The following is a 26,079-nucleotide window of genomic DNA, read 5'->3' on the forward strand; positions in this document are numbered from 1 at the left end:
TGATTTGGTGAAGATCTGTTAAAGTGAAATTCTCAAATTTTGAGGGGCAGACTTAATGCTCTCTTTGGGAATGTGTTTTTTCAGAAATACCTCAGGTCTTCTATGAATCCTGGTATCTTTTCCAATGGATTGTTCTTTTTCAAAGAATAAAAATTTGTTAACATGTTGTGTTATTTGGTCAATGATGGATTGTGTTTGGTGGATGGGGCATCACAGAAATACATGCCTCAAAACAAAGCAGGATTTATGGTCTTTTCCCCTTGGAGAGTACAGGACTGGGGATGCGTGGTGTGGTAAAGGACAAGATGGCTGTCAAGGAAGCAGTGGAGAGGGGACAAAAATTTGTATGATATCGGGGCGGTATGAAGCTTGAGGGAAATCCATGTCAAATGGAAAGATGTGACCGATATCAGCGTGAGGTATTGGGACTTAAGAGGATAAAGAGTAGATTAATCAGGAAGGGACACAAATGTATACTCAAAATCAGAGAAAATTAGGTTTCATTTGATGAATGGTTTAATTCGTACTGGCTGTATGTCAAAGGATGTTTGATCTCCACTAGAGCATGTCGCTTAGTGAAAAGTGTCTCCGCTCAGTTGCTCTTCTCCAGTAAGTTGGACATCAAGCTACCTACTTAGTTTTGCCAGAATTCTGTCTGCCACCTACTTTGTCATGCCTGGATTCGGTATGCCTTGAACTCTCATAGGTCTTATCCATGCCATCCAACCCTTGTCAGTTCATTTAAATAATTGCCCTGCCATATCTGGAAAACAGTGTTCCCTTTTATTGATCATGTTCTTAGAACTTGGGCTATAAAACTCATGAATACACTCACCCACACACAGGATAAACATGTACATATGATGCCCACTAGTGTGTGACATGCACACATATGATGAATGCACCGAACTCCATAATATCAGTAAAGTAGGGAATCCATGATGCTAGGTGGAGTCTGGCAAAGACCCCACACACCCATCAAACCGCCAAATACCAGTATGGTACTGATGTCTGACTCCCATCCTGTAAGGAACCTGCCATCCTGTAACTGGGCTATTTTTGGTTCCTTCATCTTCACAAACTTGGTTAAAATGTTAGAGTTGTCAAACTGGGAGTTAGGGTCCAGCATGTAGATCAGCTGTCCCAGGTCAGGTGATTTGGCTACAATTTGGGTGAGAAATTGTACCAGGGAATTCTGGTACACCCTCTCCTCTTCTTCTCCCTGTCCTCATCATCACTCTTGTGGGTGGGCCTGGAGCACAAAGAAGGTAAAATGGAATGAGCCTCCTCCTTAGTGGAAAACCTTGTCAATCCTTAATTTGACCTGACTCTCTGAGGGAATGCAGCACATTTTTTCCTACTAGGTCTCCTCATTCATTGGTTCACTCATTTTTCCAATGAATGATTGAATTCATCCATTCTTCCTTGTCTCTCTCTCTTCTTTCTTCCCTTCTTCCATTTCCCCCTTGATTGTAGAAATTTGAGCAGCAGGGCTGCATCCCCATGGGTCCGCCTTGTAAGGTTATGCTCCGAAATAACAACACAAAACTATTCATTTCAACACTGCCTGTCCCATTATTTTCAGCCTCTTAACCCATGTCTAATAATGTATGTTGCAGCACGAGGTGCGCTTAGAAGGAAAGATTTAGCATGTCTGACCTGGTGGCTGGCTGTATCGCCATCTGCCTCAGAGTGCAGAGCTACCATTTCTGCCCATGGCAGACGTGCATGGCATCTCTAAGCTCAATTCCTATTCCTCCCAGCATGCTCTTATGTTTATTCCACCCACCTATGTTCTAACCTTTCAGGCCAAACAGTTTCTTTATTTAATTAACCAATGACCTATACTCCATCTTTACTCCTATTACTGTTTAAACAAGAATGGAATCTTTAACTTTAACATAGCAAAATTACCTATAACAAAACAGTTATCAAGCAAGAATTACAGTTACAATATTTATATCTATTTTATCTTTTATCATAACAATGGAAAACTATAACTATCTATCTATTCTTCAACTCCATCAGAGACTCCAAAATAATACAGTATTAACTAAGCAAACAAAAAGTAAGCCATTTTCAAACTCTAGAAATGACAGAGACATCTCGCTGCCTGGACAGTCACCCAAAGTTCCTCTGTACCGTTGGTGTTTCCATCCTCAGCCTACAGGCCCATAGTTTCCAGCAGACATTTCCATGAAGCAGGAAATTTCAAAGGCAGTCACTATCTGCTTGTCTTGAAGAATGTTTTGCTGACCCTTTCCTGAATCAGGAACACGAAAAGATCATCTCACCTTTAGGCAAGTTCAGTAGTGCTGTCTCTGAGTGTTTTCTGTGTACAGTTTATGCAACAATCCAGGCAAGAGCAGTTTCTTCCCCAAATGGCTATCAAACTCCATAAGGATCCTCTTTGATGTCCATCTTCTTCCTGAAGTAGATATGTGCTGCCAAGAGTAGAGTGTCTCACTGTCATGAAAAACCCTAAGGTACTAAAACATTAAATAGCCTATTTTGTAGTCTAGAGAGATATGAAGAATGCCTATCTAACTGAAATATATATATCTATGTAGCTAGAAAATCTAACTAACATGACTACAAACTTGACTATTATTAATGATTATCCATTAATAACCTATATACATTATATTTTTAAATGAACTACACAATCACAATACCTTAATTAAGATCAAAAATGCATATACATATAACAAAATTGACCTAAAATCTCTATCAGTAAAGCAAAATCTATACTAATGCAAATATTCATATCTATATCACATCCCACTTTAAATGTAAAAGAACGTTTATAAGCCATATTTGGGAACGTGGGTGCAGTTTCTTATCTCCAAAATGCTTCCTGCTGAATGGTGGCATCATTATTGATTTATCTCAGTTGGCAGTTGAGTGAAGCAATTTTTTAAAGGTGTTCACAGCAACCTTTAAGTAGGGCGTGGTCCATCCTACCATATTAGGATAGAGGCATCCACAGACTATCAGCCTCTGTGAAAACAAAATAGAAACTCCTTTCCAAAGCATCATGTCCTTAGATCCAAATTTCAAAGTCAAGGCATTTTCAAAATATCTATGTTGGATTATTTCAGCAGCTTTTATAAAGAAACATCTTTTATCACCTATTGCTACTGCCTCAAAATTCAAATGATTCAAAAAGAGCATAATAGCATACAATATCAAAATTCGCTGTGAATTTTCCATCTTTGTGCACTTCAATTTAACCTCTATTTTGTTTATTTTTCCTTTTTATTTTTTTGCCTTTTGAGACAGGTTCTCTGTATCTTTGACCTGGAATAACTCTGTATACCTGTCTGTCCTTGAAGTCTCAGAGATCTGCCTCTCTCTGCCTTTCAGGCATTGGGATTAAAGGTGTATGCTACTACACATTGAACTCACAAAGATCTGTTTGTCTCTGCCTTCAAGGCACTGGGATTAAAGGCGTGTGCTACCTCACCTTGAAGGTACAGAGGTCAATCTCCCTCTGCCTCCCATGTGTTGGGTTTACAGGTGTGTACTACCACACCCAACAACTCTCTTCCTTTTTTTAACTTTAAGAACTTCAAATTTTAGCCTGCACATATTTTTAACACACTGTAAATCATTTAAAAATTTTCTTTGTCTTTGAATCTCTGTTTACTCTATGTCTCTCTCTGTTTTTCTGACCACATGAGTCTTTCATTTACCAAGAAATCTCAGTAGGACTAAAGCCGTGGCTTTGCTGGCCAGATGTAGCCCATTCCTTAGCTTCCTGCCATTCCAACCTTGTGGCTGAGGTACCGAACAGAGCCGCATTCAGTGCCAAAAGTTCACAGTGTTTCAAGGTCCTTGCCATCAAAGAGGCTGCAACAGACAACACTCAAGCCCTCTTTCTGTAGCTGGCCCTCCTTCCTCAAACAGTCAGAATTTGGCCAGGCAGGATGGCCCAGAAAGCCGGCATTTTAAAACAACACAGTTTTTTTTTCCTGCTACTGCTGAAAACATACAAGCATTCAGTTGGCTTTTATCAACACCATTTAAATGTTTTGTGGCAGGACCTCTTAAGGGCTGCAGGGTTTTGCAGCTGAAGCTGAGTCAGCAAGCCTCTTTTACATGAGAGCCATTGCTTTCTTCTAGCAAGCAGAGCAGACTGAGAAATCCCTGCTACCAAGAAAACATGCTTTACTCTTTCCCAAGCTTTCTCAGGCTTTCAGTGGATTCAGTTGTCCACAAGGCTGCAAGCCATTCTGTAGTTATTTGAGCAGCGAGGCTGTGTCCCCAGTACCACGGCCACATGAAGGTTATGCCTGAAATAAATACACAAAAACTGTATTCTTTTAAACACTGCTGGCCCATTAGATTCAGCATTTTAACCCATTTCTAATAATCAGTGTAGTAAAATGAGGTGCACTTACCAGGAAAAATTCAGCACGTCTAACATGGTGGCTGGCTGCATCGACATCTGCCTCAGAGAGCAGAGCTATGGCATCTGCCGGGGAGAGGGGAGCATGGCTTCTCTGAGCTAACTACCTCTTCCTCCCGGCATTCTATTTTGTTTACACCACCTACCTATGTTCTAACCTATCAGCTGAAGCGGATTCTTTCTTTAATCAAATTTAATTAATCAATAAACTTCTTCTGTCACTTTATCCTTTCAACAGCTTGCCCATATAAATCTCCCATGTGTCTTCTGTTGTATAATCTTTCATTTGTAAAGAACTTGCACTCTCAGGGGAGGATTTTTCTGACATCTCTGTGGATGGAGATCATATGAGGAAGATCAGATGAGCAACCATGACAACTCTAATGCTGTAGAGTTAGGTGGACCAGAGATTGATGGCTGACATTCCTGTGCTATGCATCAGATGCCCCTGAACTCTGGCCCTGTTGACAGACAGGCAGACATCAAGTTGGTCACACATACTTAACTCATTCAGGTTCACAGTGTAAATGGAGTTTTAATTCTTCTCCTAAACTAATAAAAAAACCAAGATTAGGAGAAGAGAAGAGCCTGAAGTAAGGCCTCAAAATGGGTCATTTTGCAAAGGAAAGGTTACCTGCCTCCATGTATGTTGTCTCCCTTTCTTAATCAAATCCAGCCTTCCAGTGTCTATCTAACAGCTAACCATAGGATTGAACCCAACTGCCTTTAATTTCTGAAGTTAGTGCTGTCCTCTTAAGGTTTCATAACAGCACAGGGAGGTTTGTAAGACTGTCCCAGCAACAATTTAAAGAAATTCTAGGACACCAAAGATGCAGCAAATTTGGTTAATTGGTAATATTGATTGTTCTGATGGGACAAAATAATTTAGAATTAAAAAAAAACAGATTGGTGTACTCACGATGAATTTATGTGATATGGCACACACAGGCTTCTGGTTGTGAATACTTCATGCTCGGTGGGTTTTGGAGATTGTCGTGACCCTGAACCTAGCTGGAGGCTTTGGGGCCTTGAAAGGACAAGACTTAATATTTCAGGACATCCTTGTACTTGGGGCCCACTGTTTACTGATTTCCTTACAGAGAATGAGCAGCCATCTACTCCTGCTGCCATGCCTTCCCCACATGAACAGAGAGAAGACCCTATACACACAGGTCGCTTGTATCACATGTGAAGGCATAAGTCACAAACAAACTCCCACAGCAGTTTAGAATTGTGATTAATAGAATGATTCGTTCTTGAAAGGGGAAAAACATAGAGATCACAATCCCTTACAAAAGCCCTCTGCAGGATCAGAAAAGGAGCCTCGTAGCCGGAAGGGAAGCTCAAGCAAGAGATCAAGCTGAAGGTAGAAGTTGCTTTTTAAAAGAGAGAGAGACCACAACTCAATGGGCTGGTATCTCAGTGGATATTCAGGAAACATCACAGAGAAAGGATCTGCTTCATGCATGAGAGTCACCGATGATTTCCCTTTAAGAAAAAAACCCATCAAAACTCCCAATAACATCATCAGCATTCAACAACATGTCTATGATTTCCTTGCCTTGCCTTTGATTGTGCAGTAAATGATGCTGATAGTTAATCTGTGCAATTAATGCAAATTTCCTTGTAACTGACTAGACAGAATTGACAGGTTATCTTAAACACAGCAGGGAGTCACTCTACGATGGAACTGGTTCATCATCACCTGTGTGACAGTGACATAATTGAGATCTTTCCTTTGTCTATAAATCTCATTATGTTCAACATGATATGTTGTCATACAGATTTCTTAGGGTTTTGTCCCACTGGTGGTTTCCTTGGTATGCTTACATAATTTTTGCCAGATCCAATCAGTTTTGCCATGCACTCTCAGCTCCACGTCATTGTGTTCCCCTTATGTTCCAGTCCAGGCATTTTAGACCTCTTGTAACTGTTGTAAGAGTATCTCATGTTCCACCTAAATGATTTAGGGTTTTATTTAGGCTGGGTTTTATCTTCCATCACTGAGTTCATTGACTTTCCTTGGGCGTAATTCCTGGGACACTGAGCCTAACTCCTGGGGGATTCCTCCAGTTATTTCTCCTTTCTTAGATTGTTTACACTCTCACTATTACTGTGAGAGTGTTTCTGTAGCAAATATTCTTCTCAAGATGAGAAGAAACTTCAATATTACAATCCATTTGTTATTGTGATTTAAATACACACACACAAACACACACACATGTTAATGCACATACACTGATGATATCTCAATTTATGGGGCCATTCTGGGGATGTCAAGATCGATATCTCTCGAGTGGTTCTCAGAAGGCTATAGGGTGACCCTCTCTAGGTACTTAAGCATGGGGGAGAAGTTGACCGCACTGTGACATGTCCCTAGGAACTATGTGTGCCTTGTCCCATAGTCAGACTGATGACTGACTATCTTGAAAACCACCATGGAACTTTTGTTTGGCAAATGATGGAGATCAAGTCAGGGTCAAAATCAGAAAACTAGATGGAGCTTCCAAGCTCCAGTGGAAGAGCAGATGGATGGAGAAAAAGAGCAAGGATGTCAGGAATATAAGGGCTTGGTCCACACTATGAGACACTGTGCCTGAACTAAGGGGATTTCAACTAATCCAGTGACCTGGGAATGAAAGAACATGGGATCAAACTGGAAGCTCTGAATGTGGCTGACAATTGGGGCAGACGGAGAAGCCAAAGATAATGGCACTTGCAATTGTCTGCATATCATACACTGGCTTTTTGTGATCATAATTTTTGTGGATGCATACCTTGCTAAATCTGGATGGATGAAGGGTGGGCTTGGACTTCCCACAGCTCAAAGTACCCTGCCCTCTATTTGGACTGGTGTTTGAGTGGAGAGGTTTATTTGCGGAGCAAGAAGAATGTGGGAGGAGGAAGAGAAGCGGAAAGTTTGATAATTATTATTATGAAGTAATGGAAAAATCAATAGAAAATAACCAATGAGGACATTGGAGCTAGGAAAAAAAACATTCACGTGAGTTGTTGACTCAGACCAAAAATTATTTACAGAAAAAAAAAAAAAACTCATAAAGGTGTTGCGTTACTTGGAAAATATGACTCAAATAATTGGGAAGAAGATTGGGGTTTTTATTTTGGGTCTTCATGGGGCTGTATGAGCAGCATTTTAGGACCTGTATGCTGGATATTTCTGGGGATTAGTAGGGAAGAAACCTGGCTAGGAGGAGTTTTATGACATAAGTAGAGCCTTGATGATATCACAAAGCTTTGGTTGGGGGTGGCAACTCTGTTCCACATGAAGCACTAGTCTTCTGTGAAGGTGGGCTTACTATCTTCACGGTGGCTGAGGAGGTCAGTTCAGCTCTTGGGCTCCACAACTGTTCAACCGAATTTCCAGAAGTTGGAATCTAGAGAGCCAAGATATTTTCTTTTGGTAAATATGTTTAGGAAGCAACTAGGACCTCTGTAGTCAAAGAAAGGTTTCTTTCAAATCTGCTCTGGGTCCAAAATTTATGTTGTTAACAGCCCCTATATTTGACAGCTGGGGGACGGTTAATGTCAGGTATTCTCCCCACTCTATCTTTGCTAAAAATGTCCGATTCCTCAGTCCACTTAAATGGCAAAGATCCTCTTTGTCCATATGTGTTTTAAAAGATAATTATTTCTAATAGGTGCTGTTGCACAGATTAATGTTTCTTTCTGTTGGCAGTTTGACTCACAGTACTCACTTCTCTAATGAAGATACAGAATATCTTTATGTAATCAACCTGGATCTGGATCAGGAGACACAATAGAGAGAGCCAGTGGACTGGAGTGCCATGACCTTGGGCAGGTGGTTATAGATCAGCCAACTAACCAGTAGCTTGAGTGGTAAAGGGAGGAGTGGCTGTTCTTTGAATTCTTTGCCATCTGTTCAGATATTTCTTTCTCACTTTAGGTATAGGCATAGCTTCCTCTCTCATTGATATAGTAAGTCAGGAAGTAGGTTTCTCAGTAGAGGTCAATTGCATTTTGCAGCAGGAATATGTCTCTGATACACATATACTGAGCTGTAGACAAGAGTTTGATAATTTTCCTATTAATTTCTTAAGAACATATTCCATTTAGGTATCCAAATCTATTCAGCCCTGCCTTTTTCACCTGCTCCAAAGTTATTCCTAAAAAGAGCCTTGACCTCACATCCTCACTTTCTTATCCTTGCAGGCACTTATGATGGAGGAAACCACTTTGTGTCTGATTTAAACTGAAGAGTTCTTCCTATGCAGAGATTGGCAGCTATGAAGCCCAAGCACAGAAACAGAGCCAAGAGACAGTGGAACAGGAGTGCTGTGGCCTATCTTAGAAAGTCTCCCGCCATGATGAAGATGCCTCTTAGTATGAGTGGCATGCCACCTCTCCAGAAGAAGAATGGGCCATCGCTCCAGAAGCAAAAACTTAGTAAGCCTTTTGAGGCCCTGGAGAATATTGTTGGCCGCAGAATTTCTCATGGCTGGAAGGAAGCCAATGAACCAGTCACCCATTGGAAAGCCATCATTCTAGATCAACTGCCAACATATCCCTCTCTCTATTTGTTGAAATATGATGGGATTGATTGTGTCTATGGCTTGGAGCTTCATAGTGATGAAAGGATTTTAAACCTGAAGATCCTGCCTAATAATGTGCCATTTCCTCAGGTGACAGACACTCATCTCTCAAACACCATAGTTGGCAGAGTAGTGAAACATACATTCATGGGCACAAATGGCTCTAAGAATGACTGGAACGGGATGGTCCTAGAAGAGGTGCCAATCATGAAGACCTGGTTTTATATTACCTACAAGAAAGATCCGGTCTTGTACATTTACCACCTCCTGGATGACTACCTGGAAGGCAACCTCCACATCATGCCAGGCTCTAAGGAAGAGTGGAGTGGCGTGGTCCCAGATGAGGTGCAGACCATAACGACCTGTTTCTACATTGTCAACGAGAATGATCCGGTCCTGTACCTTTACCACCATCATGATGATTCCATTGAAGGCAACCTCCACATCACGCCTGAATGTCCTCCAGTAGAGGTGACTTTGGAATTAGGCAGGGATTCCTTGGAGGGCAAAAGAGTGCAGTACAACAAAAAAGATGGAACCCAAGAGATAGGTAAAATTATTTGCCAAGTTCCCAACAAACCTTCTGTGTATTTCATCAAGTTTGATAATGACTTCCATATCTATGTCTATGATTTGGTGAAGATCTGTTAAAGTGAAATTCTCAAATTTTGAGGGGCAGACTTAATGCTCTCTTTGGGAATGTGTTTTTTCAGAGATACCTCAGGTCTTCTATGAATCCTCCTGGTATCTTTTCCAATGGATTATTCTTTCTCAAAGAATAAAAATTTGTTAACATGTTGTGTTATTTGGTCAATGATGGATTGTGTTTGGTGGATGGGGCATCACAGAAATACATGCCTCAAAACAAAGCAGGATTTATGGTCTTTTCCCCTTGGAGAGTAAAGGACTGGGGATGCGTGGTGTGGTAAAGGACAAGATGGCTGTCAAGGAAGCAGTGGAGAGGGGACAAAAAGTTGTATGATCTCGGGGCGGTATGAAGCTTGAGGGAAAACCATGTCAAATGGAAAGATGTGACCGATATCAGCGTGAGGTATTGGGACTTAAGAGGATAAAGAGTAGATTAATCAGGAAGGGACACAAATGTATACTCAAAATCAGAGAAAATTAGGTTTCATTTGATGAATGGTTTAATTCGTACTGGCTGTAAGTCAAAGGATATTTGATCTCCACTAGAGCATGTTGCTTAGTGAAAAGTGTCTCCGCTCAGTTGCTCTTCTCCAGTAAGTTGGACATCAAGCTACCTACTTAGTTTTGCCAGAATTCTGTCTGCCACCTACTTTGTCATGCCTGGATTCGGTATGCCTTGAACTCTCATAGGTCTTATCCATGCCATCCAACCCTTGTCAGTTCATTTAAATAATTGCCCTGCCATATCTGGAAAACAGTGTTCCCTTTCATTGATCATATTCTGTAGTACTTGGGCTATAAAACTCATGAACACACTCACCCACACACAGGATAAACATGTACATATGATGCCCACTAGTGTGTGACATGCACACATATGATGAATGCACCGAACTCCATAATATCAGTAACGTAGGGAATCCATGATGCTAGGTGGAGTCTGGCAAAGACCCCACACACCCATCAAACCGCCAAATACCAGTATGGTACTGATGTCTGACTCCCATCCTGTAAGGAACCTGCCGTCCTGTAACTGGGCTATTTTTGGTTCCTTCATCTTCACAAACTTGGTTAAAATGTTAGAGTTGTCAAACTGGGAGTTAGGGTCCAGCATGTAGATCAGCTGTCCCAGGTCAGGTGATTTGGCTACAATTTGGGTGAGAAGTTGTACCAGGGAATTCTGGTACACCCTCTCCTCTTCTTCTCCCTGTCCTCATCATCACTCTTGTGGGTGGGCCTGGAGCACAAAGAAGGTAAAATGGAATAAGCCTCCTCCTTAGTGGAAAACCTTGTCAATCCTTAATTTGACCTGACTCTCTGAGGGAATTCAGCACATTTTTTCCTACTAGGTCTCCTCATTCATTGGTTCACTCATTTTTCCAAGGAATGATTGAATTCATCCATTCTTCCTTGTCTCTCTCTCTTCTTTCTTCCCTTCTTCCATTTCCCCCTTGATTGTAGAAATTTGAGCAGCAGGGCTGCATCCCCATGGGGCCGCCTTGTAAGGTTATGCTCCGAAATAACAACACAAAACTATTCATTTCAACACTGCCTGCCCCATTATTTTCAGCCTCTTAACCCATGTCTAATAATGTATGTTGCAGCACGAGGTGCGCTTAGAAGGAAAGATTTAGCATGTCTGACCTGGTGGCTGGCTGTATCGCCATCTGCCTCAGAGTGCAGACCTACCATTTCTGCCCATGGCAGAGGTGCATGGCATCTCTAAGCTCAATTCGTATTCCTCCCAGCATTCTCTTAGGTTTATTCCACCCACCTATGTTCTAACCTTTCAGGCCAAACAGTTTCTTTATTTAATTAACCAATGACCTATACACCATCATTACTCCTATTACTGTTCAAACAAGAACGGAATCTTTAACTTTAACATAGCAAAATTACATATAACAAAACAGTTATCAAGCAAGAATTACAGTTACAATATTTATATCTATTTTATCTTTTATCATAACAATGGAAAACTATAACTATCTATCTATTCTTCAACTCCATCAGAGACTCCAGATTAATACAGTATTAACTAAGCAAACAAAAAGTAAGCCATTTTCAAACTCTAGAAATGACAGAGACATCTCGCTGCCTGGACAGTCACCCAAAGTTCCTCTGTACCGTTGGTGTTTCCATCCTCAGCCTACAGGCCCATAGTTTCCAGCAGACATTTCCATGAAGCAGGAAATTTCAAAGGCAGTCACTATCTGCTTGTCTTGAAGAATGTTTTGCTGACCCTTTCCGGAATAAGGAACACGAAAAGATCATCTCACCTTTAGACAAGTTCAGTAGTCCTCTCTCTGAGTGTTTTCTGTGTACAGTTTATGCAACAATCCAGGCAAGAGCAGTTTCTTCCCCAAATGGCTATTAAACTCCATAAGGATCCTCTTTGATGCCCATCTTCTTCCTGAAGTAGATATGTGCTGCCAAGTTTAGAGTGTCTCACTGTCATGAAAAACCCTAAGGTACTAAAACATTAAATAGCCTATTTTGTAGTCTAGAGAGATATGAATAATGCCTATCTAACTGAAATATATATATCTATGTAGCTAGAAAATCTAACTAACATGACTACAAACTTGACTATTATTGATTATCCATTAATAACCTATATACCTTATATTTTTAAATGAACTACACAATCACAATACCTTAATGAAGATCAAAAATGCATATACATATAACAAAATTGACCTAAAATCTCTATCAGTAAAGCAAAATCTATACTAATGCAAATATTCATATCTATATCACATCCCACTTTAAACGAAAAAGAACGTTTATTAGCCATATTTGGGAACGTGGGTGCAGTTTTTTCTCTCCAAAATGCTTCCTGCTGAATGGTGGCATCATTATTGATTTAGCTCAGTTGGCAGTTGAGCGAAGCAATTTTTTAAAGGTGTTCACAGCAACCTTTAAGTAGGGCGTGGTCCATCCTACCATATTAGGATAGAGGCATCCACAGACTATCACCCTCTGTGAAAACAAAATAGAAACTCCTTTCCAAAGCATCATGTCCTTAGATCCAAATTTCAAAGTCAAGGCATTTTCAAAATATCTATGTTGGATTATTTCAGCAGCTTTTATAAAGAAACATCTTTTAGCAGCTATTGCTACTGCCTCAAAATTCAAATGATTCAAAAAGAGCATAATAGCATACAATATCAAAATTCGCTGTGAATTTTCCATCTTTGTGCACTTCAATTTAACCTCTATTTTGTTTATTTTTCCTTTTTATTTTTTGCCTTTTGAGACAGGTTCTCTGTATCTTTGACCTGGAATAACTCTGTATACCTGTCTGTCCTTGAAGTCTCAGAGATCTGCCTCTCTCTGCCTTTCAGGCATTGGGATTAAAGGTGTATGCTACTACACATTGAACTCACAAAGATCTGTTTGTCTCTGCCTTCAAGGCACTGGGATTAAAGGCGTGTGCTACCTCACCTTGAAGGTACAGAGGTCAATCTCCCTCTGCCTCCCATGTGTTGTGTTTACAGGTGTGTACTACCACACCCAACAACTCTCTTCCTTTTTTTAACTTTAAGAACTTCAAATTTTAGCCTGCACATATTTTTAACACACTGTAAATAATTTAAAATTTTCTTTGTCTTTGAATCTCTCTTTACTCTATTTCTCCCTCTGTTTTTCTGACCACATGAGTCTTTCATTTACCAAGCAATCTCAGTAGGACTAAAGCCGTGGCTTTGCTGGCCAGATGTAGCCCATTCCTTAGCTTTCTGCCATTCCAACCTTGTGGCTGAGGTACCGAACAGAGCCGCATTCAGTGCCACAAGTCTACAGTGTTTCAAGGTCCTTGCCATCAAAGAGGCTGCCACAGACAACACTCAAGCCCTCTTTCTGTAGCTGGCCCTCCTTCCTCAAACAGTCAGAATTTGCCCAGGCAGGATGGCCCAGAAACCCGGCATTTTAAAACAACACAGTTTTTTTTCCTGCTACTGCTGAAAACATACAAGCATTCAGTTGGCTTTTATCAACACCATTTAAATGTTTTGTGGCAGGACCTCTTAAGGGCTGCAGGGTTTTGCAGCTGAAGCTGAGTCAGCCAGCCTCTTTTAGATGAGAGCCCTTGCTTTCTTCTAGCAAGCAGAGCAGACCGAGAAATCGCTGCTACCAAGAAAACATGCTTTAATCTTTCCCAAGCTTTCTCAGGCCTTCAGTGGATTCAGTTGTCCACAAGGCTGCAAGCCATTCTGTAGTTATTTGAGCAGCGAGGCTGTGTCCCCAGCACCACGGCCGCATGAAGGTTATGCCTGAAATAAATACACAAAAACTGTATTCTTTTAAAAACTGCTGGCCCATTAGATTCAGCATTTTAACCCATTTCTAATAATCAGTGTAGTATAACGAGGTGCACTTACCAGGAAAAATTTAGCATGTCTGACATGGTGGCTGGCTACATCGACATCTGCCTCAAAGAGCAGAGCTATGGCATCTGCCGGGGAGAGGGGAGCATGGCTTCTCTGAGCTCACTACATCTTCCTCCCAGCATTCTATTTTGTTTACTCCACCTACCTATGTTCTAACCTATCAGCTGAAGCGGATTCTTTCTTTAATTAATCTATAAACTTCTTCTGTCACTTTATCCTTTCAACAGCTTGCCCATATAAATCTCCCATGTGTCTTCTGTTGTATAATCTTTCATTTGTAAAGAACTTGCACTCTCAGGGGAGGATTTTTCTGACATCTCTGTGGATGGAGATCATATGAGAAAGATCAGATGAGCAACCATGACAACTCTAATGCTGTAGAGTTAGGTGGACCAGAGATTGATGGCTGACATTCCTGTGCTATGCATCAGATGCCCCTGAACTCTGCCCCTGTTGACAGACAGGCAGACATCAAGTTGGTCACACATACTTAACTCATTCGGGTTCACAGATACTGTAAATGGAGTTTTAATTCTTCTCCTAAACTAATAAAAAACCAAGATTAGGAGAAGAGAAGAGCCTGAAGTAAGGCCTCAAAATGGGTCATTTTGCAAAGGAAAGGTTACCTGCCTCCATGTATGCTGTCTCCCTTTCTTAGTCAAATCCATCCTTCCAGTGTCTAGCTAACAGCTAACCATAGGGTTGAACCCAACTGCCTTTGATTTCTGAAATAAGTGCTGTCCCCTTAAGGTCTCATAACAGCGAGGAAGTTTTGTAAGACTGTCCCAGCAACAATTTAATGCAATTCTAGGACACCAAAGATGCAGCAAATTTGGTTAATTGGTAATATAGATCGTTCTGATGGGACAAAATAATTTAGAATTGAAAGAAAATAGATTGGTGTACTCTCGATGAATTTATGTGATATGGCACACACAGGCTTCTGGTTCTGAATACTTCATGCTCGGTGGGTTTTGGAGATTGTCGTGACCCTGAACCTAGCTGGAGGCTTTGGGGCCTTGAAAGGACAAGACTTAATATTTCAGGACATCCTTGTACTTGGTGCCCACTGTTTACTGATTTCCTTACAGAGAATGAACTGCCATCTACTCCTGCTGCCATGCCTTCCCCACATGAACAGAGAGAAGACCCTATACACACAGGTCGCTTGTATCACATGTGAAGGCATAAGTCACAAACAAACTCCCACAGCAGTTTAGAATTGTGATTAATAGAATGATTAGTTCTTGAAAGGGGAAAAACTTAGAGATCACAATCCCTTACTAAAGCCCTCTGCAGGATCAGAAAAGGAGCCTAGTAGCCAGAAGGGAAGCTCAAGCAAGAGATCAAGCTGAAGGTAGTAGTTGCTTTTTAAAAGAGAGAGAGACCACAACTCAATGGGCTGGTATCTCAGTGGATATTCAGGAAACATCACAGAGAAAGGATCTGCTTCATGCATGAGAGTCACCGATGATTTCCCTTTAAGAAAAAAACCCATCAAAACTCCCAATAACATATTCAGCATTCAACAACATGTCTATGATTTCTTTGCCTTGCCTTTGATTGTGCAGTAAATGATGCTGATAGTTAATCTGTGCAATTAATGCCAATTTCCTTGTAACTGACTAGACAGAATTGACAGGTTATCTTAAACACAGCAGGGAGTCACTCTACGATGGAACTGGTTCATCATCACCTGTGTGACAGTGACATAATTAAGATCTTTCCTTTGTCTATAAATCTCATTATGTTCAACATGATATGTTGTCATACAGATTTCTTAGGGTTTTGTCCCACTGTTGGTTTCCTTGGTATGCTTACATAATTTTTGCCAGATCCAATCAGTTTTGCCATGCACTCTCAGGTCCACGTCATTGTGTTCCCCTTATGTTCCAGTCCAGGCATTTTAGACCTCTTGTAACTGTTGTAAGAGTATCTCATGTTCCACCTAAATGATTTAGGGTTTTATTTAGGCTGGGTTTTATCTTCCATCACTGAGTTCATTGACTTTCCCTGGGCGTAATTCCTGGGACACTGAGCCTAACTCCTGGGGGATTCCTCCAGTTATTTCTCCTTTCTTAGATAGTTTACACTCTCACTATTACTGAGAGTGTTTCTGTAACAAATATTCTTCTCAAGATGAGAAGAAACTTCAATATTACAATCCATTTGTTATTGTGATTTAAATACACACACACAAACACACACACAAGTTAATGCACATACACTGATGATATCTCAATTTATGGGGCCATTCTGGGGATGTCAAGATCGATATCTCTCGAGTGGTTCTCAGAAGGCCATAGGGTGACCCTCTCTAGGTACTTAAGCAGGGAGGAGAAGTTGACCGCACTGTGACATGTCCCTAGGAACTATGTGTGCCTTGTCCCATAGTCAGACTGATGACTGACTATCTTGAAAACCACCATGGAACTTTTGTTTGGCAAATGATGGAGATCAAGTCAGGGTCAAAATCAGAAAACTAGATGGAGCTTCCAAGCTCCAGTGGAAGAGCAGATGGATGGAGAAAAAGAGCAAGGATGTCAGGAATATAAGGGCTTGGTCCACACTATGAGACACTGTGCCTGAACTAAGGGGATTTCAACTAAAGCAGTGACCTGGGAATGAAAGAACATGGGATCAAACTGGAAGCTCTGAATGTGGCTGACAATTGGGGCAGATGGAGAAGCCAAGATAATGGCACTTGCAATTGTCTGCATATCATACACTGGCTTTTTGTGATCATAATATTTGTGGATGCATATCTTGCTAAATCTGGATGGATGAAGAGTGGGCTTGGACTTCCCACAGCTCAAAGTACCCTGCCCTCTATTTGGACTGGTGTTTGAGTGGAGAGGTTTATTTGCGGAGCAAGAAGAATGTGGGAGGAGGAAGAGAAATGGAAAGTTTGATAATTATTATTATGAAGTAATGGAAAAATCAATAGAAAATAACCAATGAGGATATTGGAGCTAGGAAAAAAAAAACATTCATGTGAGTTGTTGACTCAGACCAAAAATTATTTTACAGAAAAAAAAAAAAAACACATAAAGGGGTTGAGATACTTGGAAAATATGACTCAAGTAATTGGGAAGACGATAGGGGTTTTTATTTTGGGTCTTCATGGGGCTGTATGAGCAGCATTTTAGGACCTGTATGCTGGATATTTCTGGGGGTTAGTAGGGAAGAAACCTGGCTAGGAGGAGTTTTATGACATAAGTAGAGCCTTGATGATGTCACAAAGCTTTGGTTGGGGGTGGCAACTCTGTTCCACATGAAGCACTAGTCTTCTGTGAAGGTGGGCTTACTATCTTCACGGTGGCTGAGGAGGTCAGTTCAGCTCTTGGGCTCCACAACTGTTCCACCGAATTTCCAGAAGTTGGAATCTAGAGAGCCAAGATATTTTCTTTTGGTAAATATGTTTAGGAAGCAACTAGGACCTCTGTAGTCAAAGAAAGGTTTCTTTCAAATCTGCTCTGGGTCCAAAATTTATGTCGTTAACAGCTCCTATATTTGATAGCTGGGGGACGGTTAATGTCAGGTATTCTCCCCACTCTATCTTTGCTAAAAATGTCCAATTCCTCAGTCCACTTAAATGGCAAAGATCCTCTTTGTCCATATGTGTTTTAAAAAATAATTATTTCTAATAGGTGCTGTTGCACAGATTAATGTTTCTTTCTTTTGGCAGTTTGACTCACAGTACTCACTTCTCTAATGAAGATACAGAATATCTTTATGTAATCAACCTGGATCTGGATCAGGAGACACAACAGAGAGAGCCAGTGGACTGGAGTGCCATGACCTTGGGCAGGTGGTTATAGATCAGCCAACTAACCAGTAGCTTGAGTGGTAAGGAGAGGAGTGGCTGTTCTTTGAATTCTTTGCCATCTGTTCAGATATTTCTTTCTCACTTTAGGTATAGGCATAGCTTCCTCTCTCATTGATATAGTAAGTCATGAAGTAGGTTTCTCAGTAGAGGTCAATTGCATTTTGTAGCAGGAATATGTCTCTGATACACATATACTGAGCTGTAGACAAGAGTTTGATAATTTTCCTATTAATTTCTTAAGAACATATTCCATTTAGGTATCCAAATCTATTCAGCCCTGCCTTTTTCACCTGCTCCAATGTTATTCCTAAAAACAGCCTTGACCTCACATCCTCACCTTCTTATCCTTGCAGGCACTTATGGTGGAGGAAACCACTTTGTGTCTGATTTAAAATGAAGAGTTCTTCCTATGCAGAGATTGGCAGCTATGAAGCCCAAGCACAGAAACAGAGCCAAGAGACAGTGGAACAGGAGTGCTGTGGCCTATCTCAGAAAGTCTCCCGCCATGATGAAGATGCTTCTTAGTATGAGTTGCATGCCACATCTCCAGAAGAAGAATGGGCCATCGCTCCAGAAGCAAAAACTTAGTAAGCCTTTTGAGGCCCTGGAGAATATTGTTGGCCGCAGAATTTCTCATGGCTGGAAGGAAGCCAATGAACCAGTCACCCATTGGAAAGCCATCATTCTAGATCAACTGCCAACATATCCCTCTCTCTATTTGTTGAAATATGATGGGATTGATTGTGTCTATGGCTTGGAGCTTCATAGTGATGAAAGGATTTTAAACCTGAAGATCCTGCCTAATAATGTGCCATTTCCTCAGGTGACAGACACTCATCTCTCAAACACCATAGTTGGCAGAGCAGTGAAACATACATTCATGGGCACAAATGGCTCTAAGAATGACTGGAACGGGATGGTCCTAGAAGAGGTGCCAATCATGAAGACCTGGTTTTATACTACCTACAAGAATGATCCCGTCTTGTACATTTACCACCTCCTGGATGACTACCTGGAAGGCAACCTCCACATCATGACAGGCTCTAAGGAAGAGTGGAGAGGCCTGGTCCCAGATGAGGTGCAGACCATAACGACCTGTTTCTACATTGTCAATGAGAATGATCCGGTCCTGTACCTTTACCACAATCATGATGATTCCATTGAAGGCAACCTCCACATCACGCCTGAATGTCCTCCAGTAGAGGTAACTTTGGAATTAGGCAGGGATTCCTTGGAGGGCAAAAGAGTGCAGTACAACAAAAAAAGATGGAACCCAAGAGATAGGTAAAATTATTTGCCAAGTTCCCAACAAACCTTCTGTGTATTTCATCAAGTTTGATAATGACTTCCATATCTATGTCTATGATTTGGTGAAGATCTGTTAAAGTGAAATTCTCAAATTTTGAGGGGCAGACCTAATTCTCTCTTTGGGAATGTGTTTTTTCAGAGATACCTCAGGTCTTCTTTGAATCCTGGTATCTTTTCCAATGGATTATTCTTTCTCAAAGAATAAAAATTTGTTAACATGTTGTGTTATTTGGTCAATGATGGATTGTGTTTGGTGGATGGGGCATCACAGAAATACATGCCTCAAAACAAAGCAGGATTTATGGTCTTTTCTCCTTGGGGAGTAAACGACTGGGTATGCGTGGTGTGGTAAAGGAGAAGATGGCTGTCAAGGAAGCAGTGGAGAGGGGACAAAAAGTTGTATGATCCCGGGGCGGTATGAAGCTAGAGGGAAAACCATGTTAAATGGAAAGATGTGACCGATATCAGCGTGAGGTATTGGGACTTAAGAGGATAAAGAGTAGATTAATCAGGAAGGGACACAAATGTATACTCAAAATCAGAGAAAATTAGGTTTCATTTGATGAATGGTTTAATTCGTACTGGCTGTAAGTCAAAGGATGTTTGATCTCCACTAGAGCATTTTGCTTAGTGAAAAGTGTCTCCACTCAGTTGCTCTTCTCCAGTAAGTTGGACATCAAGCTACCTACTTAGTTTTGCCAGAATTCTGTCTGCCACCTACTTTGTCATGCCTGGATTCGGTATGCCTTGAACTCTCATAGGTCTTATCCATGCCATCCAACCCTTGTCAGTTCATTTAAATAATTGCCCTGCCATATCTGGAAAACAGTGTTCCCTTTCATTGATCATGTTCTGTAGTACTTGGGCTATAAAACTCATGAACACACTCACCCACACACAGGATAAACATGTACATATGATGCCCACTAGTGTGTGACATGCACACATATGATGAATGCACCGAACTCCATAATATCAGTAAAGTAGGGAATCCATGATGCTAGGTGGAGTCTGGCAAAGACCCCACACACCCATCAAACCGCCAAATACCAGTATGGTACTGATGTCTGACTCCCATCCTGTAAGGAACCTGCCATCCTGTAACTGGGCTATTTTTGGTTCCTTCATCTTCACAAACTTGGTTAAAATATTAGAGTTGTCAAACTGGGAGTTAGGGTCCAGCATGTAGATCAGCTGTCCCAGGTCAGGTGATTTGGCTACAATTTGGGTGAGAAATTGTACCAGGGAATTCTGGTACACCCTCTCCTCTTCTTCTCTCTGTCCTCATCATCACTCTTGTGGGTGGGCCTGGAGCACAAAGAAGGTAAAATGGAATAAGCCTCCTCCTTAGTGGAAAACCTTGTCAATCCTTAATTTGACCTGACTCTCTGAGGGAATGCAGCACATTTTTTCCTACTAGGTCTCCTCATTCATTGGTTCACTCATTTTTCCAAGGAATGATTGAATTCATCCATTCTTCCTTGTCTCTCTCTCTTCTTTCTTCCCTTCTTCCATTTCCCCCTTGATTGTAGAAATTTGAGCAGCAGGGCTGCATCCCCATGGGGCCGCCTTGTAAGGTTATGCTCCGAAATAACAACACAAAACTATTCGTTTCAACACTGCCTGCCCCATTATTTTCAGCCTCTTAACCCATGTCTAATAATGTATGTTGCAGCACGAGGTGCGCTTAGAAGGAAAGATTTAGCATGTCTGACCTGGTGGCTGGCTGTATCGCCATCTGCCTCAGAGTGCAGAGCTACCATTTCTGCCCATGGGAGAGGTGCATGGCATCTCTAAGCTCAATTCCTATTCCTCCCAGCATTCTCTTATGTTTATTCCACCCACCTATGTTCTAACCTTTCAGGCCAAACAGTTTCTTTATTTAATTAACCAATGACCTATACTCCATCATTACTCCTATTTCTGTTTAAACAAGAACGGAATCTTTAACTTTAACATAGCAAAATTACATATAACAAAACAGTTATCAAGCAAGAATTACAGTTACAATATTTATATCTATTTTATCTTTTATCATAACAATGGAAAACTATAACTATCTATCTATTCTTCAACTCGATCAGAGACTCCAGAATAAAAAAGTATTACCTAAGCAAACAAAGAGTAAGCCATTTTCAAACTCTAGAAATGACAGAGACATCTCGCTGCCTGGACAGTCACCCAAAGTTCCTCTGTACCGTTGGTGTTTCCATCCTCAGCCTACAGGCCCATAGTTTCCAGCAGACATTTCCATGAAGCAGGAAATTTCAAAGGCAGTCACTATCTGCTTGTCTTGAAGAATGTTTTGCTGACCCTTTCCTGAATCAGGAACACGAAAAGATCATCTCACCTTTAGGCAAGTTCAGTAGTCCTCTCTCTGAGTGTTTTCTGTGTACAGTTTATGCAACAATCCAGGCAAGAGCAGTTTCTTCCCCAAATGGCTATCAAACTCCATAAGGATCCTCTTTGATGCCCATCTTCTTCCTGAAGTAGATATGTGCTGCCAAGAGTAGAGTGTCTCACTGTTATGAAAAACCCTAAGGTACTAAAACATTAAATAGCCTATTTTGTAGTCTAGAGAGATATGAAGAATGCCTATCTAACTGAAATATATATATATATCAATTAGGCTAGAAAATCTAACTAACATGACTACAATCTTGACTATTATTAATGATTATCCATTAATAACCTATATACATAATATATTTTAAATGAACTACACAATCACAATACCTTAATGAATATCAAAAATGCATATACATATAACAAAATTGACCTAAAATCTCTACCAGTAAAGCAAAATCTATACTAATGCAAATATTCATATCTATATCACATCCCACTTTAAATGTAAAAGAATGTTTATAAGCCATATTTGGGAACGTGGGTGCAGTTTTTTCTCTCCAAAATGCTTCCTGCTGAATGGTGGCATCATTATTGATTTATCTCAGTTGGCAGTTGAGCGAAGCAATTTTTTAAAGGTGTTCACAGCAACCTTTAAGTAGGGCGTGGTCCATCCTACCATATTAGGATAGAGGCATCCACAGACTATCACCCTCTGTGAAAACAAAATAGAAACTCCTTTCCAAAGCATCATGTCCTTAGATCCAAATTTCAAATCAAGGCATGTTCAAAATATCTATGTTGGATTATTTCAGCAGCTTTTATAAAGAAACATCTTTTAGCAGCTATTGCTACTGCCTCAAAATTCAAATGATTCAAAAAGAGCATAATAGCATACAATATCAAAATTCGCTGTGAATTTTCCATCTTTGTGCACTTCAATTTAACCTCTATTTTGTTTATTTTTCCTTTTTATTTTTTGCCTTTTGAGACAGGTTCTCTGTATCTTTGACCTGGAATAACTCTGTATACCTGTCTGTCCTTGAAGTCTCAGAGATCTGCCTCTCTCTGCCTTTCAGGCATTGGGATTAAAGGTGTATGCTACTACACATTGAACTCACAAAGATCTGTTTGTCTCTGCCTTCAAGGCACTGGGATTAAAGGCGTGTGCTACCTCACCTTGAAGGTACAGAGGTCAATCTCCCTCTGCCTCCCATGTGTTGGGTTTACAGGTGTGTACTACCACACCCAACAACTCTCTTCCTTTTTTTAACTTTAAGAACTTCAAATTTTAGCCTGCACATATTTTTAACACACTGTAAATCATTTAAAATTTTTCTTTGTCTTTGAATCTCTCTTTACTCTATTTCTCTCTCTGTTTTTCTGACCACATGAGTCTTTCATTTACCAAGCAATCTCAGTAGGACTAAAGCCGTGGCTTTGCTGGCCAGATGTAGCCCATTCCTTAGCTTTCTGCCATTCCAACCTTGTGGCTGAGGTACCGAACAGAGCCGCATTTAGTGCCACAAGTCTACAGTGTTTCAAGGTCCTTCCCATCAAAGAGGCTGCAACAGACAACACTCAAGCCCTCTTTCTGTAGCTGGCCCTCCTTCCTCAAACAGTCAGAGTTTGCCCAGGCAGGATGGCCCAGAAAGCGGCATTTTAAAACAACACAGTTTTTTTTTCCTGCTACTGATGAAAACATGCAAGCATTCAGTTGGCTTTTATCAACACCATTTAAATGTTTTGTGGCAGGACCTCTTAAGGGCTGCAGGGTTTTGCAGCTGAAGCTGAGTCAGCAAGCCTCTTTTAGATGAGAGCCCTTGCTTTCTTCTAGCAAGCAGAGCAGACCGAGAAATCGCTGCTGCCAAGAAAACATGCTTTACTCTTTCCCAAGCTTTCTCAGGCTTTCAGTGGATTCAGTTGTTTACAAGGTTGCAAGCCATTATGTAGTTATTTGAGCAGCGAGGCTGTGTCCCCAGCACCACGGCCACATGAAGGTTATGCCTGAAATAAATGCACAAAAACTGTATTATTTAAACACTGCTGGCCCATTAGATTCAGCATTTTAACCCATTTCTAATAATCAATGTAGTATAACGAAGTGCACTTACCAGGAAAAATTCAGCATGTCTGACATGGTGGCTGGCTGCATCGACTTCTGCTTCAGAGAGCAGAGCTATGGCATCTGCCGGGGAGAGGGGAGCATGGCTTCTCTGAGCTCACTACCTCTTTCTCCCGGCATTCTATTTTGTTTACTCCAACTACCTATATTCTAACCTATCAGCTGAAGCGGATTCTTTCTTTAATTAATCAATAAACTTCTTCTGTCACTTTATCCTTTCAAGAGCTTGCCCATATAAATCTCCCATGTGTCTTCTGTTGTATAATCTTTCATTTGTAAAGGACTTGCACTCTCAGGGGAGGATTTTTCTGGCATCTCTGTGGATGGAGATCATATGAGGAAGATCAGATGAGCAACCATGACAACTCTAATGCTGTAGAGTTAGGTGGACCAGAGATTGATGGCTGACATTCCTGTGCTATGCATCAGATGCCCCTGAACTCTGGCCCTGTTGACAGACAGGCAGACATCAAGTTGGTCACACATATTTAACTCATTCAGGTTCACAGATACTGTAAATGCAGTTTTAATTCTTCTCCTAAACAAATAAAAAAAACATGATTAGGAGAAGAGCAGAGCCTGAAGTAAGGCCTCAAAATGGGTCATTTTGCAAAGGAAAGGTTACCTGCCTCCATGTATGCTGTCTCCCTTTCTTAGTCACAGCCATCCTTCCAGTGTCTAGCTAACAGCTAACCATAGGATTGAACCCAACTGCCTTTGATTTCTGAAATAAGTGCTGTCCCCTTAAGGTCTCATAACAGCACAGGAAGGCTTGTAAGACTGTCCCAGCAACAATTTAAAGCAATTCTAGGACACCAAAGATTTAGCAAATTTGGTTAATTGGTAATATAGATCGTTCTGATGGGACAAAATAATTTAGAATTAAAAAAAAACAGATTGGTGTACTCACGATGTATTTATGTGATATGGCACACACAGGCTTCTGGTTCTGAATACTTCATGCTCTGTGGTTTTTGGAGATTGTCGTGACCCTGAAACTAGCTGGAGGCTTTGGGGCCTTGAAAGGACAAGACTTAATATTTCAGGACATCCTTGTACTTGGTCCCCACTGTTTACTGATTTCCTCACAGAGAATGAGCAGCCATCTACTCCTGCTGCCATGCCTTCCCCACATGAAAAGAGAGAAGACCCTATACACACAGGTCACTTGTATCACATGTGAAGGCATAAGTCACAAACAAACTCCCACAGCAGTTTAGAATTGTGATTAATAGAATGATTAGTTCTTGAAAGGGGAAAATCTTAGAGATCACAATCCCTTACAAAAGCCCTCTGCAGGATCAGAAAAGGAGCATATTAGCCAGAAGGGAAGCTCAAGCAAGAGATCAAGCTGAAGGTAGACGTTGCTTTTTAAAAGAGAGAGAGACCACAACTCAATGGGCTGGTATCTCAGTGGCTATTCAGGAAACATCACAGAGAAATGATCTGCTTCATGCATGAGAGTCACCGATGATTTCCCTTTAAGAAAAAAAAACCCATCAAAACTCCCAATAACATCATCAGCATTCAACAACATGTCTATGATTTCTTTGCCTTGCCTTTGATTGTGCAGTAAATGATGCTGATAGTTAATCTGCGCAATTAATGCAAATTTCCTTGTAACTGATAAGACAGAATTGACAGGTTATCTTAAACACAGCAGGGAGTCACTCTACGATGGAACTGGTTCATCATCACCTGTGTGACAGTGACATAATTAAGATCTTTCCTTTGTCTATAAATCTCATTATGTTCAACATGATATGTTGTCATACAGATTTCTTAGGGTTTTGTCCCACTGGTGGTTTCCTTGGTATGCTTACATAATTTTTGCCAGATCCAATCAGTTTTGCCATGCACTCTCAACTCCATGTCCTTGTGTTCCCCTTATGTTCCAGTCCAGGCATTTTAGACCTCTTGTAACTGTTGTAAGAGTATCTCATGTTCCACCTAAATGATTTAGGGTTTTATTTAGGCTGGGTTTTATCTTCCATCACTGAGTTCATTGACTTTCCTTGGGCGTAATTCCTGGGACACTGAGCCTAACTCCTGGGGGATTCCTCCAGTTATTTCTCCTTTCTTAGATAGTTTACACTCTCACTATTACTGTCAGAGTGTTTCTGTAGCAAATATTCTTCTCAAGATGAGAAGAAACTTCAATGTTACAATCCATTTGTTATTGTGATTTAAATACACACACACAAACACACAAAAGTTTATGCACATACACTGATGATATCTCAATTTATGGGGCCATTCTGGGGATGTCAAGATCGATATCTCTCGAGTGGTTCTCAGAAGGACATAGGGTGACCCTCTCTAGGTACTTAAGCAGGGAGGAGAAGTTGACCGCACTGTGACATGTCCCTAGGAACTATGTGTGCCTTGTCCCATAGTCAGACTGATGACTGACTATCTTGAAAACCACCATGGAACATTTGTTTGGCAAA

The sequence above is a fragment of the Microtus pennsylvanicus genome (assembly GCF_037038515.1).
Source record: "Microtus pennsylvanicus isolate mMicPen1 chromosome Y unlocalized genomic scaffold, mMicPen1.hap1 SUPER_Y_unloc_3, whole genome shotgun sequence".
Classification (NCBI taxonomy): Eukaryota; Metazoa; Chordata; class Mammalia; order Rodentia; family Cricetidae; genus Microtus; species Microtus pennsylvanicus.